The sequence below is a fragment of the Engystomops pustulosus genome, chromosome 3 (assembly GCF_040894005.1).
Source record: "Engystomops pustulosus chromosome 3, aEngPut4.maternal, whole genome shotgun sequence".
NCBI lineage: Eukaryota > Metazoa > Chordata > Amphibia > Anura > Leptodactylidae > Engystomops > Engystomops pustulosus.
In genome coordinates this window covers 141,771,183-141,782,784 of record NC_092413.1, presented here as the reverse complement: position 1 = coordinate 141,782,784, position 11,602 = coordinate 141,771,183, and the positions used below count along the sequence as shown (strand labels likewise).

Below are 11,602 nucleotides of genomic sequence, written 5' to 3'. Positions count from 1 at the left end.
CCAAGCAAGAGAAATTGGTTGTTCCAAGTCTATGATTTCTAAAGTATTGCAATTTTACTACATCATAAATCAGTTAAGCACTGAAATTGCTCACCAATTTAGCACTGAACAGGGTAAGGATCTGTCTTATCATACAGTGTCTTGATGTTTAAGAGCATTTAGACTGAAAGTTCACTCTGCAGTGACCAAACCTCTCATTAGCAAAAAGAATCAAAAGGCGAAACTGCCCTCTGTGTGGAGAGAGGAGAAGTGGTCCACAGTGGAGGAAGTGTCATGGTTTGGGGCATGTTTCCCGCAGCAGAAGTTGGAGCTCCCATGGCAGAGTGAATTCAAGTGTGTAGAAGAACCATGTGGTTCCTCTGCAAAATCCTTGGTGACAAAGTTATTGCCATGAAAACCACAACAGTCACAGAATTGTGTTACTAGTGTAAGAGACTAGTGATGTTCTGCGGCTGCTAATGTGCTAAAGTCATTCAAAGCAAAGGCCTGTGCACTTCCTACTGATTAGTGAATGTTGTATCTTTTACATCTGTGTCTTCCTCTGTATGGGCTAATAGGCTGTTGAGAGATTTAACAGAATACTATGAGAAGGAGGGAATCTCCTGCATTTTTAGAGAGCAGCTTTTGGTCATAAAAAAAACTAAAAAGCTTTTGCTACGAAAAATTTTTTTAAGCAGTTTGTAAGGCTGAGTAGTTTTAAGTGAGGGACTGTCCAAAGGGCTCATACTAATCTATGGCTACATGCATACAGTCCATACAGTCTTATTTTTGAGCTCTGTACAGTGTGTGGTTCACAAAAAATTGTAGCATGAAGTTTTTCTATTTATGAATCGAAAATACAGGCCTATTCTTACTGACATGTGAAAATCAGCCATGTTCATATGCATGTAGTCTTATAACTCTAGTGATACTTCTAGAATTTTTTTGCCTTACATTAAATTGACATGGTAAATTGAAATGACTGTACATCACAGCGGTAGATTAAAAACCTGAGGAAGGCGTGGATTTTACTGATTCTGCACGACTTCTGCTTGTATTTTCCACCCCCATATACTCTATATGTGAACTCCTGTGATATTAAACTAAATTAAATTTACAGAATACAATTTGACCCAGTTTAATCTTAAAGCTGTAAGACATTTTCTGAATATAAAACCTTCATCAGCTCATTTTGGATTTAACAGAGCAATGTGACCGCTGCTCCGAATCCTATATTGATGCAGTTTTCACATTGCAGTATTGCTTGCTACTAAATTACATGTCCTGATAGGAGGCCAGTATTTGAGTAGCTGTCTGGGACACTTGGCCTGAGTAATATCAGTTCCCATTAATCACTAGAGGAAAATGATGTGTAGGGTCATGATGAGCAGGTGGATTCTCTGAAAGCCAGGCTGGAATATTGTATACACACAATTGCTTCATGGTACATTGCCGAAAATTGATGCTGTACTGATCACCTCTTATTAGGACTGGAATTACATGGTAAATTTCTCTTCTCCATCTTAGCTGAAGACTCTGGTGAAAGAGCAATAACATTCATTATAAAGAGTAACCTGTTGTATTATGGATTCCCTTTATGTTTTTAAAGAAATCTACATGTAAGTCATATAAACTATATCCTAATACCAGACACATAGGGGGTAATTTACTAAGGGCCCGATTCGCGTTTTCCCAACGTGTTACCCGAATATTTCCGATTTGCACCGATCTTCCCTGAATTGCACCGGGATTTTGGCGCACGCGATCGGATTGTGGCGCATCGGCGCCGGCATGCACACGACGGAAATTGGGGCGCGTGGCCGAACAAAAACCCGGCAGATTCGGAAATTCCGCCGCATTTAAAAAAAAAATGTGTTGCACTTACCTTCACTCGGCCCGGCTTAGTGTATTCCAGTGCGTTCCGATGCTCTTCAGCGCAGCAGCGCCACCTGGTGGACAGTGGAGGAACTACCTTAATAAATCCCGGGTGGACCCAAATCCAGCGCAGAGAACGCGCCGCTGGATCGCGAATGGACCGGGTAAGTAAATCTGCCCCATAGTGCGCCAGTGTATGATAGCCCCGCCGCTGCATGTTCGCAGTCCGATACATCAAGAGGGCCTGGCGTAGAAAAAAACGAAGAGGGCCTGGCATAGGAAAAAACGCGACTTTTCACATATGACATGTGGCCGGAGAGCGGCCGGAGAGCGGAGGGCACGGCCGGCTGTATGATAAATATCCCTATTGACTTAGTTTTCAGTTATCAAACATTGGAGAAGCAACATTAAAATATAACATAAATTATATATATTTAATATAATAATATAATATAATAATATATATAAAATATATATATTACATAAATTATAGCAAAGCTATGACCTCTATACTACAATTTGTATACTAAAAGTATTGCAATATAGTCATAGTCACATATGACCCAAAGATAAAGAGGCTAAAGATTGGATGCTACATATTGGATACCAAAACCTTTTTATTATCGGTTAATGTCACAAGTGTTCATTACCTCAGCAGCTAGTGCTACCTTTCCGATCCATCATAAGTAGAGATGAGCAGACATGGTTTGTCGCACCATGGCTAAACATACAGTATTACTAAATCTGCCCTTTGACAGCACAAAATTGTCTATATCAGAGCATTATTAAAACTTCACCTTTTTTCATAAAATGAGAAAAATAGCACACAATTCATGCTTATAATAGGGAAATCTGCTCATTAAAAACACAGAATAAGTCAGTCACTAGGTAAGTAGCTAGATGTTGCTAATATTCATACAGAAATCAAAGACAGCATACACAATGTCAAAGAAAGACTGATCGTTGTGGAGAGTGCCAGCAGTCCGTCAGCCCGAGTCAGGGGTTCTTATGGATCCAATAATAGCAAAGAAGACCACAGCACAGGGACTCAAAAATAGTGCATTATTCAAATGAAATGTAACGTTTCCGATCGCATTAAATCTTTGTCAGAAATTTGTAAACTGTGGTTATCCACACAATTTACTAACAAAGACAAAACAGAGAGTACTACAGCAGGACAGGTCTGCCCTTTTAAAACAAAAAACCTTGAAAACCAAACAAAGACGTTTACCTTTTGGGGGATATTTATCAGGGCCTCTGCGCACCGCCAGTGGCGCAGAGGCCCTGAAATAATCGCAAATGCTAGCTTATTGCTAGCTTTTGCGATTATTTTTCACAATCCGCCACCTTCACGCCAGTGGGGCGTGAAGGGGGGGCGCGGCCGGCCGAGCGGGGGGCGCGGCCGGACTGGAGTGGGCTGGCGCGGGGCGTCACTGTCCCCGCGCCTGCGCACTCGCTGCTGCCGGCGACTTTTCATACGTGAAAAGTCGCCGGTAGCGGTTTTTTCTACGCCAGGCCCTGCCTGCCGTAGGAAAAACGCTGCGCGGCTGGCAGCCCGATATATCAAGAGGCAGAAGCCTCTTCATGTATCGGGCTGTGAATTTGCAGCGGCGGGGCTATCATACGCTGGCGCACGAGCACCAGCGTATGATAAATATCCCCCTTTGTGTCTTATTCCAGCACTAGTTCACAGGTTGCTAGGATTTTGAGATGATACTTGCATATTTTGAGCAAGTCTTTTCCACAGATCACTCCACGGCATCCTTTTTATGGATCGGTGTCCAGAACTGGACGACATATTCCAGGTGGGGCCAAACCAATGCCTCATACAGTAGTAACATTACATCCCTATCCCAAGAGTACCATACCACTTTTCATACATGACAAGATCTTGCTGGATTTAGAGGCAGCTGATTGACATTGCATGCTGTTATTTAATTTATGATCTAATACACTCAGGTGGTTCTCAACACAGGACTCTCCCAGATTTACTCCACTAAGGACATATGTTGCTTGTGGATTATTAGCCACCAAATGCATAACCTTTCATTTATCCACACTGAACCTCGTTTGCCAAGTGGATGACCAAACACTTAGTTTGTCCAAGTCACCCTGCAGCCTATGAACATCCTCCATAGACTGTATTACACTACACAGTTTGGTGTCATTTGCAAAAATAGACACAGTGCTATCAATTCCTACCTCTATATCATTAATAAATAAATTAAACAGTAGTGGGCCAAGCACAGAACCCTGGGGTACTCCACTTAATACTGGTGATCATTCTGAGTAGGAATCATTGACCACAACTCTCTGGATACGATCCGTCAGCCAGTTTTCAATCCAATTCCAAATGATTCCTTCCAAACCAATAGATTTTATTTTACCCATCAGGCATCTATGAGGGACAGTGTCAAATGCCTTTGCAAAGTCCAATAACACAATATCCACATTATATTGCTGCATGTGGTGACAACTCTGTGTTATGGACGATGGTCTGTATTTGACCTGTTGACCATTGACACAGGTCACGGTTTATGTTATTTCAGTTTACAAGTGGACAGTATTGGATGTACCCTAGTCCACATACATTCCCTGATTATACTTGGATACCATTAGAGAACACCAGGGATGTTTCCCAGGAGTCCACTATGGATACCATCTTCTATGGGGTAAGGGTGTGTAACTGAGGGCATGGTGGATATTTATCTGTAAGGACAATAATATTTTGATACTACATATATGTCTATTTGATTATATTGTTTTACTTGGTCCCTTCATAATTCCCCTTCATTATCCATCAATCAACATTACCTAACATTAGCTGCTATGAGCTCTTAAGTAATACTTCTTTAGTTTATTTCATATACTTAGCTGTTGTCTCACTCTAGCAATCTCCTCCGTATACAGCGTAGTTGACAGCTGCAACCGTGTCTCTCCCACAGACTCCATAGTAATCGCACATGCGTTCCTGGGTAATACACACAGAAGCCGGCACTCCAGCTGATCAACCACATATGTGGGGATTGCAATTAAGCAATTAAGTTGCTTTCAATTAGATTTTTTTCTTTAAGGGATATGTTGATATTTTTCAGGGAATACAGCTCTTTGTACTACCGTGGATCATATAGATCTAATAATACTATGTATACTTGGTTCCCATGAATTATGGGATCTCTGTCATGTGATCTCTGCTGCTCGGTTACCATGAATCATGTGATCACTGTTCATTTGGATATACCTGAGCAATTGTGTTGTAGATGTTACTTCTAACATATTATTTATTTGGGATGTGGACACATGTAAATACATCACTATGTACTAATGAATCTATGATGTAAACACTAGTTTTGATGTTTTTTATGATGCAACTTTGTAGGAAATGATGTCAGTATGTGGAGACACTATTTAAATGTAGTTATTGGACTATGTACAGATGCTCAACAAAGATCCCAATGTGACCAAAACGTTGCATTTGGTTGGAATAAAGTATTCTTTTGAGTTCATCTGTCCCTGTGCTGTGCAGCAGTCTTCTTTGCTATAATATATATAGTATTAAAGGGTAAGCATAGATGTATGCAGCTCTAGATTTGGTAAAATAACTATATGATATCCTGCTGAGCACTTGATCCTTCTGCATCCAAGCTCCCCCTCATTGACCACACACACCCCATCAACAGCATCAAAACTCCCCTTCCCTGACAACACACAATCCTTCCCCACTAAAAACATCCAAGCTCACACCTCCCCCACTAACACAATTCCCCCTCATTGACAATACACAAGCTCCCCCTCACTTAAAATAACCCCCAAGGGACTCACTTACCTTCTGTTTCCTATTTTCCATGCTGCTAAGCAGCACATGCTGGGGGTGGGTCTCTTGTAGCTGGAAGAGGGGTGGTCAACACCCCAGCTGTATACAAAGATGCAGCCACATGAAGAGAGGGGCTGGGCGTGCAGCATGGGACTGAGCAGAAGAGACTCATCAGCCCCTGCCAACCTGCACCCCCCATAAGCAGAGTTGAGGTGGCACCCTAGGTGATTTCCTCCCTCTGTCTACTCCTCTTCCCGCCCCACTAAGCAGTATCTGTTGTGTATTTTTTATGATTTGCAGCAGCTCTGGTGTTTGTTATGAGGTCTCCAACAACTGCCATGCACATGACAATTCCACACGCAACATCAACTGAGGTATATTTTAAGGGTCACTGAACCATTTGATGGTTGTATGATTAGGTTCTTAATCAGCTAATGAGTTATGAATTATGAGGTTCTACAACATCTGAGATGTGTTTATATACACTGATATAATTATTTTATTATGTTATATGATATTACTAATATTCTGGCCAGCATTTTTGGATATGGTTAAAATTGTAAAGTGCCTTGCTGACCAAATTACCAAATTAGAATTTGCTGTATTTGTGATATCTAGTCTCCGGACTAAGTACATGTAATATTGTAAGAGTGAATCCACCACATCCTCTCTGAAATGTTAAATTCTCTCTATCATCTAAAGTCCTTTCAATAATTTGACATTTTTATTTCAATGCCTCAGTTATAATTATATAAATCTTATTTTTATATATTCATACTATTTTTCTTATACAGGGCACTATACCATGCTGCTTTTCTAATACCTAGGCTGTGAATGACCTCTTCAAATGTCAAGGAGATGACAACACATACAGTATGACCCATATGGGAAAAGATGGAATGTGCTCCTGTGTTGGTGACATCAGGGCCATAATAAGAACTGATACCCCAGAGCCTTACTCTGCCTGAAATACACTGCCAGGAGAGAAACAAAAATGAAATTGCACAGATATATGAAAACTGGTGCAATCTGCTTTAGTGCAGTATGCACTTTCTTTGTGCAAGTTGCGTCACTTTAGTCCACATGTATCAAAAGTAGTACAAACTGCACTATGAGCCTCACTAATGTGCAGAGTGCGCCAGATTATTAAATTCTGGTGCATGATCTTCATTAATCTGGTGCAACTTTATTTTTGTATGTAACAAGAAGGAAAATCCAGATCACCATCCTCCCCTGTTCACCTCCAGCCTGGTCCATCTTTGTGTTCGGTATACTTTGGTCCAGTTCGTGGTGAATATAATTTGTTCTTTATTAGCGCATATTCAAAGCATCCAGCATTACATGTACAGATCCATAAAACGTTAACGCGTTTCAGGCGAATTAACGTCCTTAATCGTGACTATTGTGTTGGCGGAGGAACAATGCTTTTATACAAAACCCAGGAGAGGAAACTACCACTTCCGGGTAACATGTTGCTTCACTGTCACAATAATTAACACCACGAGCTGTACCAAAGCTGCTTGATTCAAACATTTTTTGGTACACAGACTGTTGAGTTGCAGTTATAAATGTGGTTCACAGTCTGACTCTGTGCTAGAGCACCCCTTTATGTAGAGAATTTTTTGGCACTGCGGACACAATACTGGTGCAAACACTTCATAAATACATGTGCAAGTAGTTTGCATGTTCTTTTCAGTGCAAAGTCAGACAGAAAACACTTTAATAAATGTGGGTGTAAATATATGTAATAGTGTTGCAGGCTGTTAGTTAATCTGGTCTGTTTTCAGGATGTGCAAAGAGTTGCACCTTTTATTTTCTTCGTTCACTTTGCTTTAAGCAATTGTGAAACAATTTTATTGGATTCTAGACATAAATGTGTCTAGACTATGCAAACTATAAATAAGCACTACCAAGGTGCACATTTCTTTAATGTGTTGGACAAAAAGCAACCGCGACACAATTGTGATTCAAACACACAATCAAATTGTATTCTAGAATTCGCATATGCCATAATCAGTATATAACAATTGCAACAGTTGAAATCGAACAACGGCTCAGAGGCGGCATTTCCTGCTCCCCTCCCATCCTCACTCACTTCTACTCCTCCACACGCTCTATGCATCCTTTTTCCCATTCAACAAGTCATTTAATGTGACAAAGGTGATATCATCTGAGGTCTTATGGACACTAACCTTTGAAAAATCTACCCCATGTTTGTATCTGATGACATGAAATCACAGCATGCCTCCATGGACTTCTACTCCTTACCATGCCTCCATGGAAGCATGCTGTGATTTTCTGTGATCAGATACATACATGGGGTACATTTGGCAAAAGTAATTGGGTAAAGGACCTTAGATGATAACACCCTGGTTACATTAAATGAAGTGTTGTATGGTGCAAAGGATGCATAGGGCATGTGGAGGAGTAGAAGTGAGTGAGGATGGGATGTCACATGACATGACATGTCATGACATGACATGATGTGCTGAATGGTGAGAGGGAGGCATGTGGAGGAGTAGAAGTGAATTAGGACAGGAGAACATGCCCCCATGCTCAGGATATCCCTGTACGCCAGGAAAGATAACAATTTTTAGCTAAAAGAAAGGTATTATTTAATTAAAAGGCCTCCGATGGAACATATCACTAGCTATGAAAAAGGTTCTCTTTAAATACCTATTCTAATTGAGTCAGTATATTTGTTGGACAATTCATGGATCAAATGCATGTTCTGAATTTTGCTGTTAAGGTCTTCGATAGAGAACAGCAAGTGCAAAATTAATGAAACTTTAAACAGTTGGACATTTGTATTCAAAATGTGGATTTTAGGTTCATCCTAAAATTTAGTCCACAGGACATTTAGCTTTTTGTGAGTAATGTAAGAGTTTGAATAAGGTATAAACACACGCTGGGTTCAGCTTCATACAACAGTCCAGGAAAATCCATAAAACCTAGAAAATGTATTTAATCTTTTAAAAGTTTTTAAGAGACAAATGAACATGTTAGGCCCACAGATACACACAAGGTTATGGCCGGCAGGTTGCCCCCATTTTATCATACCTCTCCATATTCATTAATTCAAATCAGCAAGACTCCAAAATGTACACGACTAAACAAGGCGAAAATGTGCCACGAAGAGGGAGAGTCAGCTCACCTGGAGGCTATGCAGTGATGTCTGGCGTGTTGGAGCACGGACAACTTCGCTCCAAGTCCACAACATAGAAACACACGCTGGGTCCAGCTTCATACAGTGCAGGAAAATCCATAAAACATAGAGAAAATGGGGGCAACCTATTGGCAATAACCTTGTGTGTGTCTGTGTTGTGTACGCCAGGACTGATAGTGCAACATTCCTGGTTTAAAGAGAACAATACTTATATAATTTTGCTGTGTCTGTTTTTACAAATCACGAGTCTCTTGAGTTATTCTAATTAAATTCTGCCTCCAGTAGTTCACAGAAATCCTGTGTCCTTGAGATGGCATTCTTATCTTGTTGACTAACAGAAAGAAAAATACAACAGCATACTTTGCTTTTACATGCGTGACAGAATTAGCAAATATATTTGTGTCCTAAAAGAGTTGACAGCACTGTCACAGATTGATCTGTGCATGTGACTACATTCCACTTTAAGACATGAAAGAGGACGGCGGCGTAGGCTCACAGTCTGTTTCAAAGGTTAATAGGTGGATGTTTTCAGTAAAATGGAAACCGACCAGCAAAAGTTTAAATTAATATACCATTGCAAACCAGATTTGACCCCATCTCCTCCTTTCAGAGCTATCAGTCAATGTTCATGGCTCTATATTTTCCTTGGTCTTACGTACATGTTTGCTGCCTCTAGATAACCTTTCCTACTATTCTGTCCTCTGCACCACACATTGTACCCTCACCACCTCCCTCCACTTATGGACTTCTTATTTACTTCTTTACTTCATAAGTCAATCTCCAAACTCCATTCCTGGATAATTTACCTCTCCTTTTGTGTCCCTACCTCCAACCCATATAGTCAATCCTATGTATGGTCTGATGAATTCACAGAAATTATGTGCCTTCCACATATTTCTTTTCTAACATCCCAATACTGCTCCATTTTTTATTGCGCCCTTTGTACTTCTTCATGGGTGCTCCTCGATGCTGAAACAGTGACCCTGCCTTCCACCTAATAACACACTGAACCATTAAGTAATGTGAGAACAGGTTTTAATTTGCAGTATAGATGAAGAAAAAACTGTTCCGTCATCAGGAACAAAACAGCAACAATCCAGTTACATGACAGGAATCTGCATAGCTAATATGCTACAGTGGTGGCCAAAAGTATTAGCACCCCTGCAATTCTGTCAGATAATACTAATATAATACTAATATAATAGTTTTTTCCAAAAAATGATTGCAATCAGAAATTCTTTGGTATTATTATCTTCATTTAATTTGTCTTCAATGGAAAACTACAAAAAGAATTGTCAAAAAGCCAAATTGGATATAATTCCAAACCAAACATAAAAATGGGGTGGCCATAAGTGTTTGAAAAATCATGTGATGCTTCTCTAATTTGTGTAATTAACAGCACCTGTAACTTACCTGTGGCACCTAAAAGTTGGTAGCAATAACTAAATCACCCTTGCAGCCAGTTGAAAGGGATAAAAGTTGACTCAACCTCTGTCCTGTGCCCTTATGTGTACCACATTGAGCATGGATAAAAGAAAGAAGACCAAAGAAATGTCTTAGGACTTGAGAATCAAAATTGTGAGGAAGCATGAGAAATCTTATGGCTGCAAGTCCATCTCCAAAGACCTGAATGTTCCTGTGTCCACTGTGTGTAGTGTCATTAAGAAGTGTAAAGCCAATGGCACTGTGGCTAACCTCCCTAGTGGAAGGAAAAGGAAGATTGACGAGAGATTTCAACGCAAGATTGTTTCGATGGTGGATAAAGAACCTCGACTAACATCCAAACAAGTTCAAGCTGCGCTGCAGTCCGAGGGTACAACAGTGTCATCCCGTACTATCCGTCTTCGTCAGAATGACTAGGGACTGTATGGTAGGATACCGAGGAAGACCCCACTTCTTACACAGAAACATAAAAAAAGCCAGACTGGAGTTTCCCAAAACTTACCTGAGAAAACCTAAAATATTTTGGGAGAATGTTCTCTGGTCAGATGAGGCAAAAGGCATCAACAAAGAGTTTACAGGAAAGAAAAAGCGGCCTTTAAAGAAAAGAATATGGTCTCTAAAGTCAAGCATGGCGGAGCATCCCTGATGTTTTGGGGTTGCTTTGCTGCCTCTGGAACTGGACTGTTTGACCGTGTGCATGGCATTATGAAGTCTGAAGATTATCAACAAATTTTGCAGGATAATGTAGGTCCCAGTGTGAGAAAGTTGGGTCTCCCTCAGAGGTCATGGGTCTTCCAGCAGGACACTGATCCAAAACACACTAAAAAAAGCACTAGAAAATGTGCCAGGTCCAGGCCTGAATCCCACAGAACACCTGTGGAAAGATCTCATATGAGTTTGGAGAAGGCACCCTTCAAATCTCAGGGACCTGGAACAGTTTGTCGAAGAAGAATGGTCTAAAATTCCAGCAGAGCATTGTAAGAAACTCAATGTTGGTTACTGGAAGCGGTTGTTCGCAGTTATTTTGTCTAAAGGTTGTGCTATCAAGTATTAGGCTGAGGGTGCCAATACTTTTGTCCAGGCCCAATTTTGGAGTTTTGTGTAAAATGATCAAAGATTTGACTTTTTTTTAATACTCTTTTGTGTTTTTTCATTGCAAGCAAAATCAATGCAGATATTAATACCAAAGAACATGTGATTGCAATCATTTTATGGAAGAAAATGAGTATTATCTGACAGAATTGCAGGGGTGCCAATACTTTTGGCCACCACTGTTTATATAACATGTTGTATAGTCAAAGCTTGCCATCATTATTGTCCAAAAA

The 11,602-nt window shown here is 40.4% G+C and overlaps 1 long non-coding RNA gene across 1 annotated transcript; it reads right to left on the bottom strand.

Annotated features, from left to right (window-relative positions):
• Positions 1-1,101: 1,101 nt before the first annotated feature.
• On the bottom strand, positions 1,102-8,932 carry LOC140120560 (uncharacterized). Its single transcript, XR_011853872.1, has 2 exons — positions 8,823-8,932; positions 1,102-1,515 (listed from the first exon to the last, which is right to left on the bottom strand). It is a non-coding gene; the product is annotated as an uncharacterized lncRNA (long non-coding RNA).
• Positions 8,933-11,602: the final 2,670 nt, after the last annotated feature.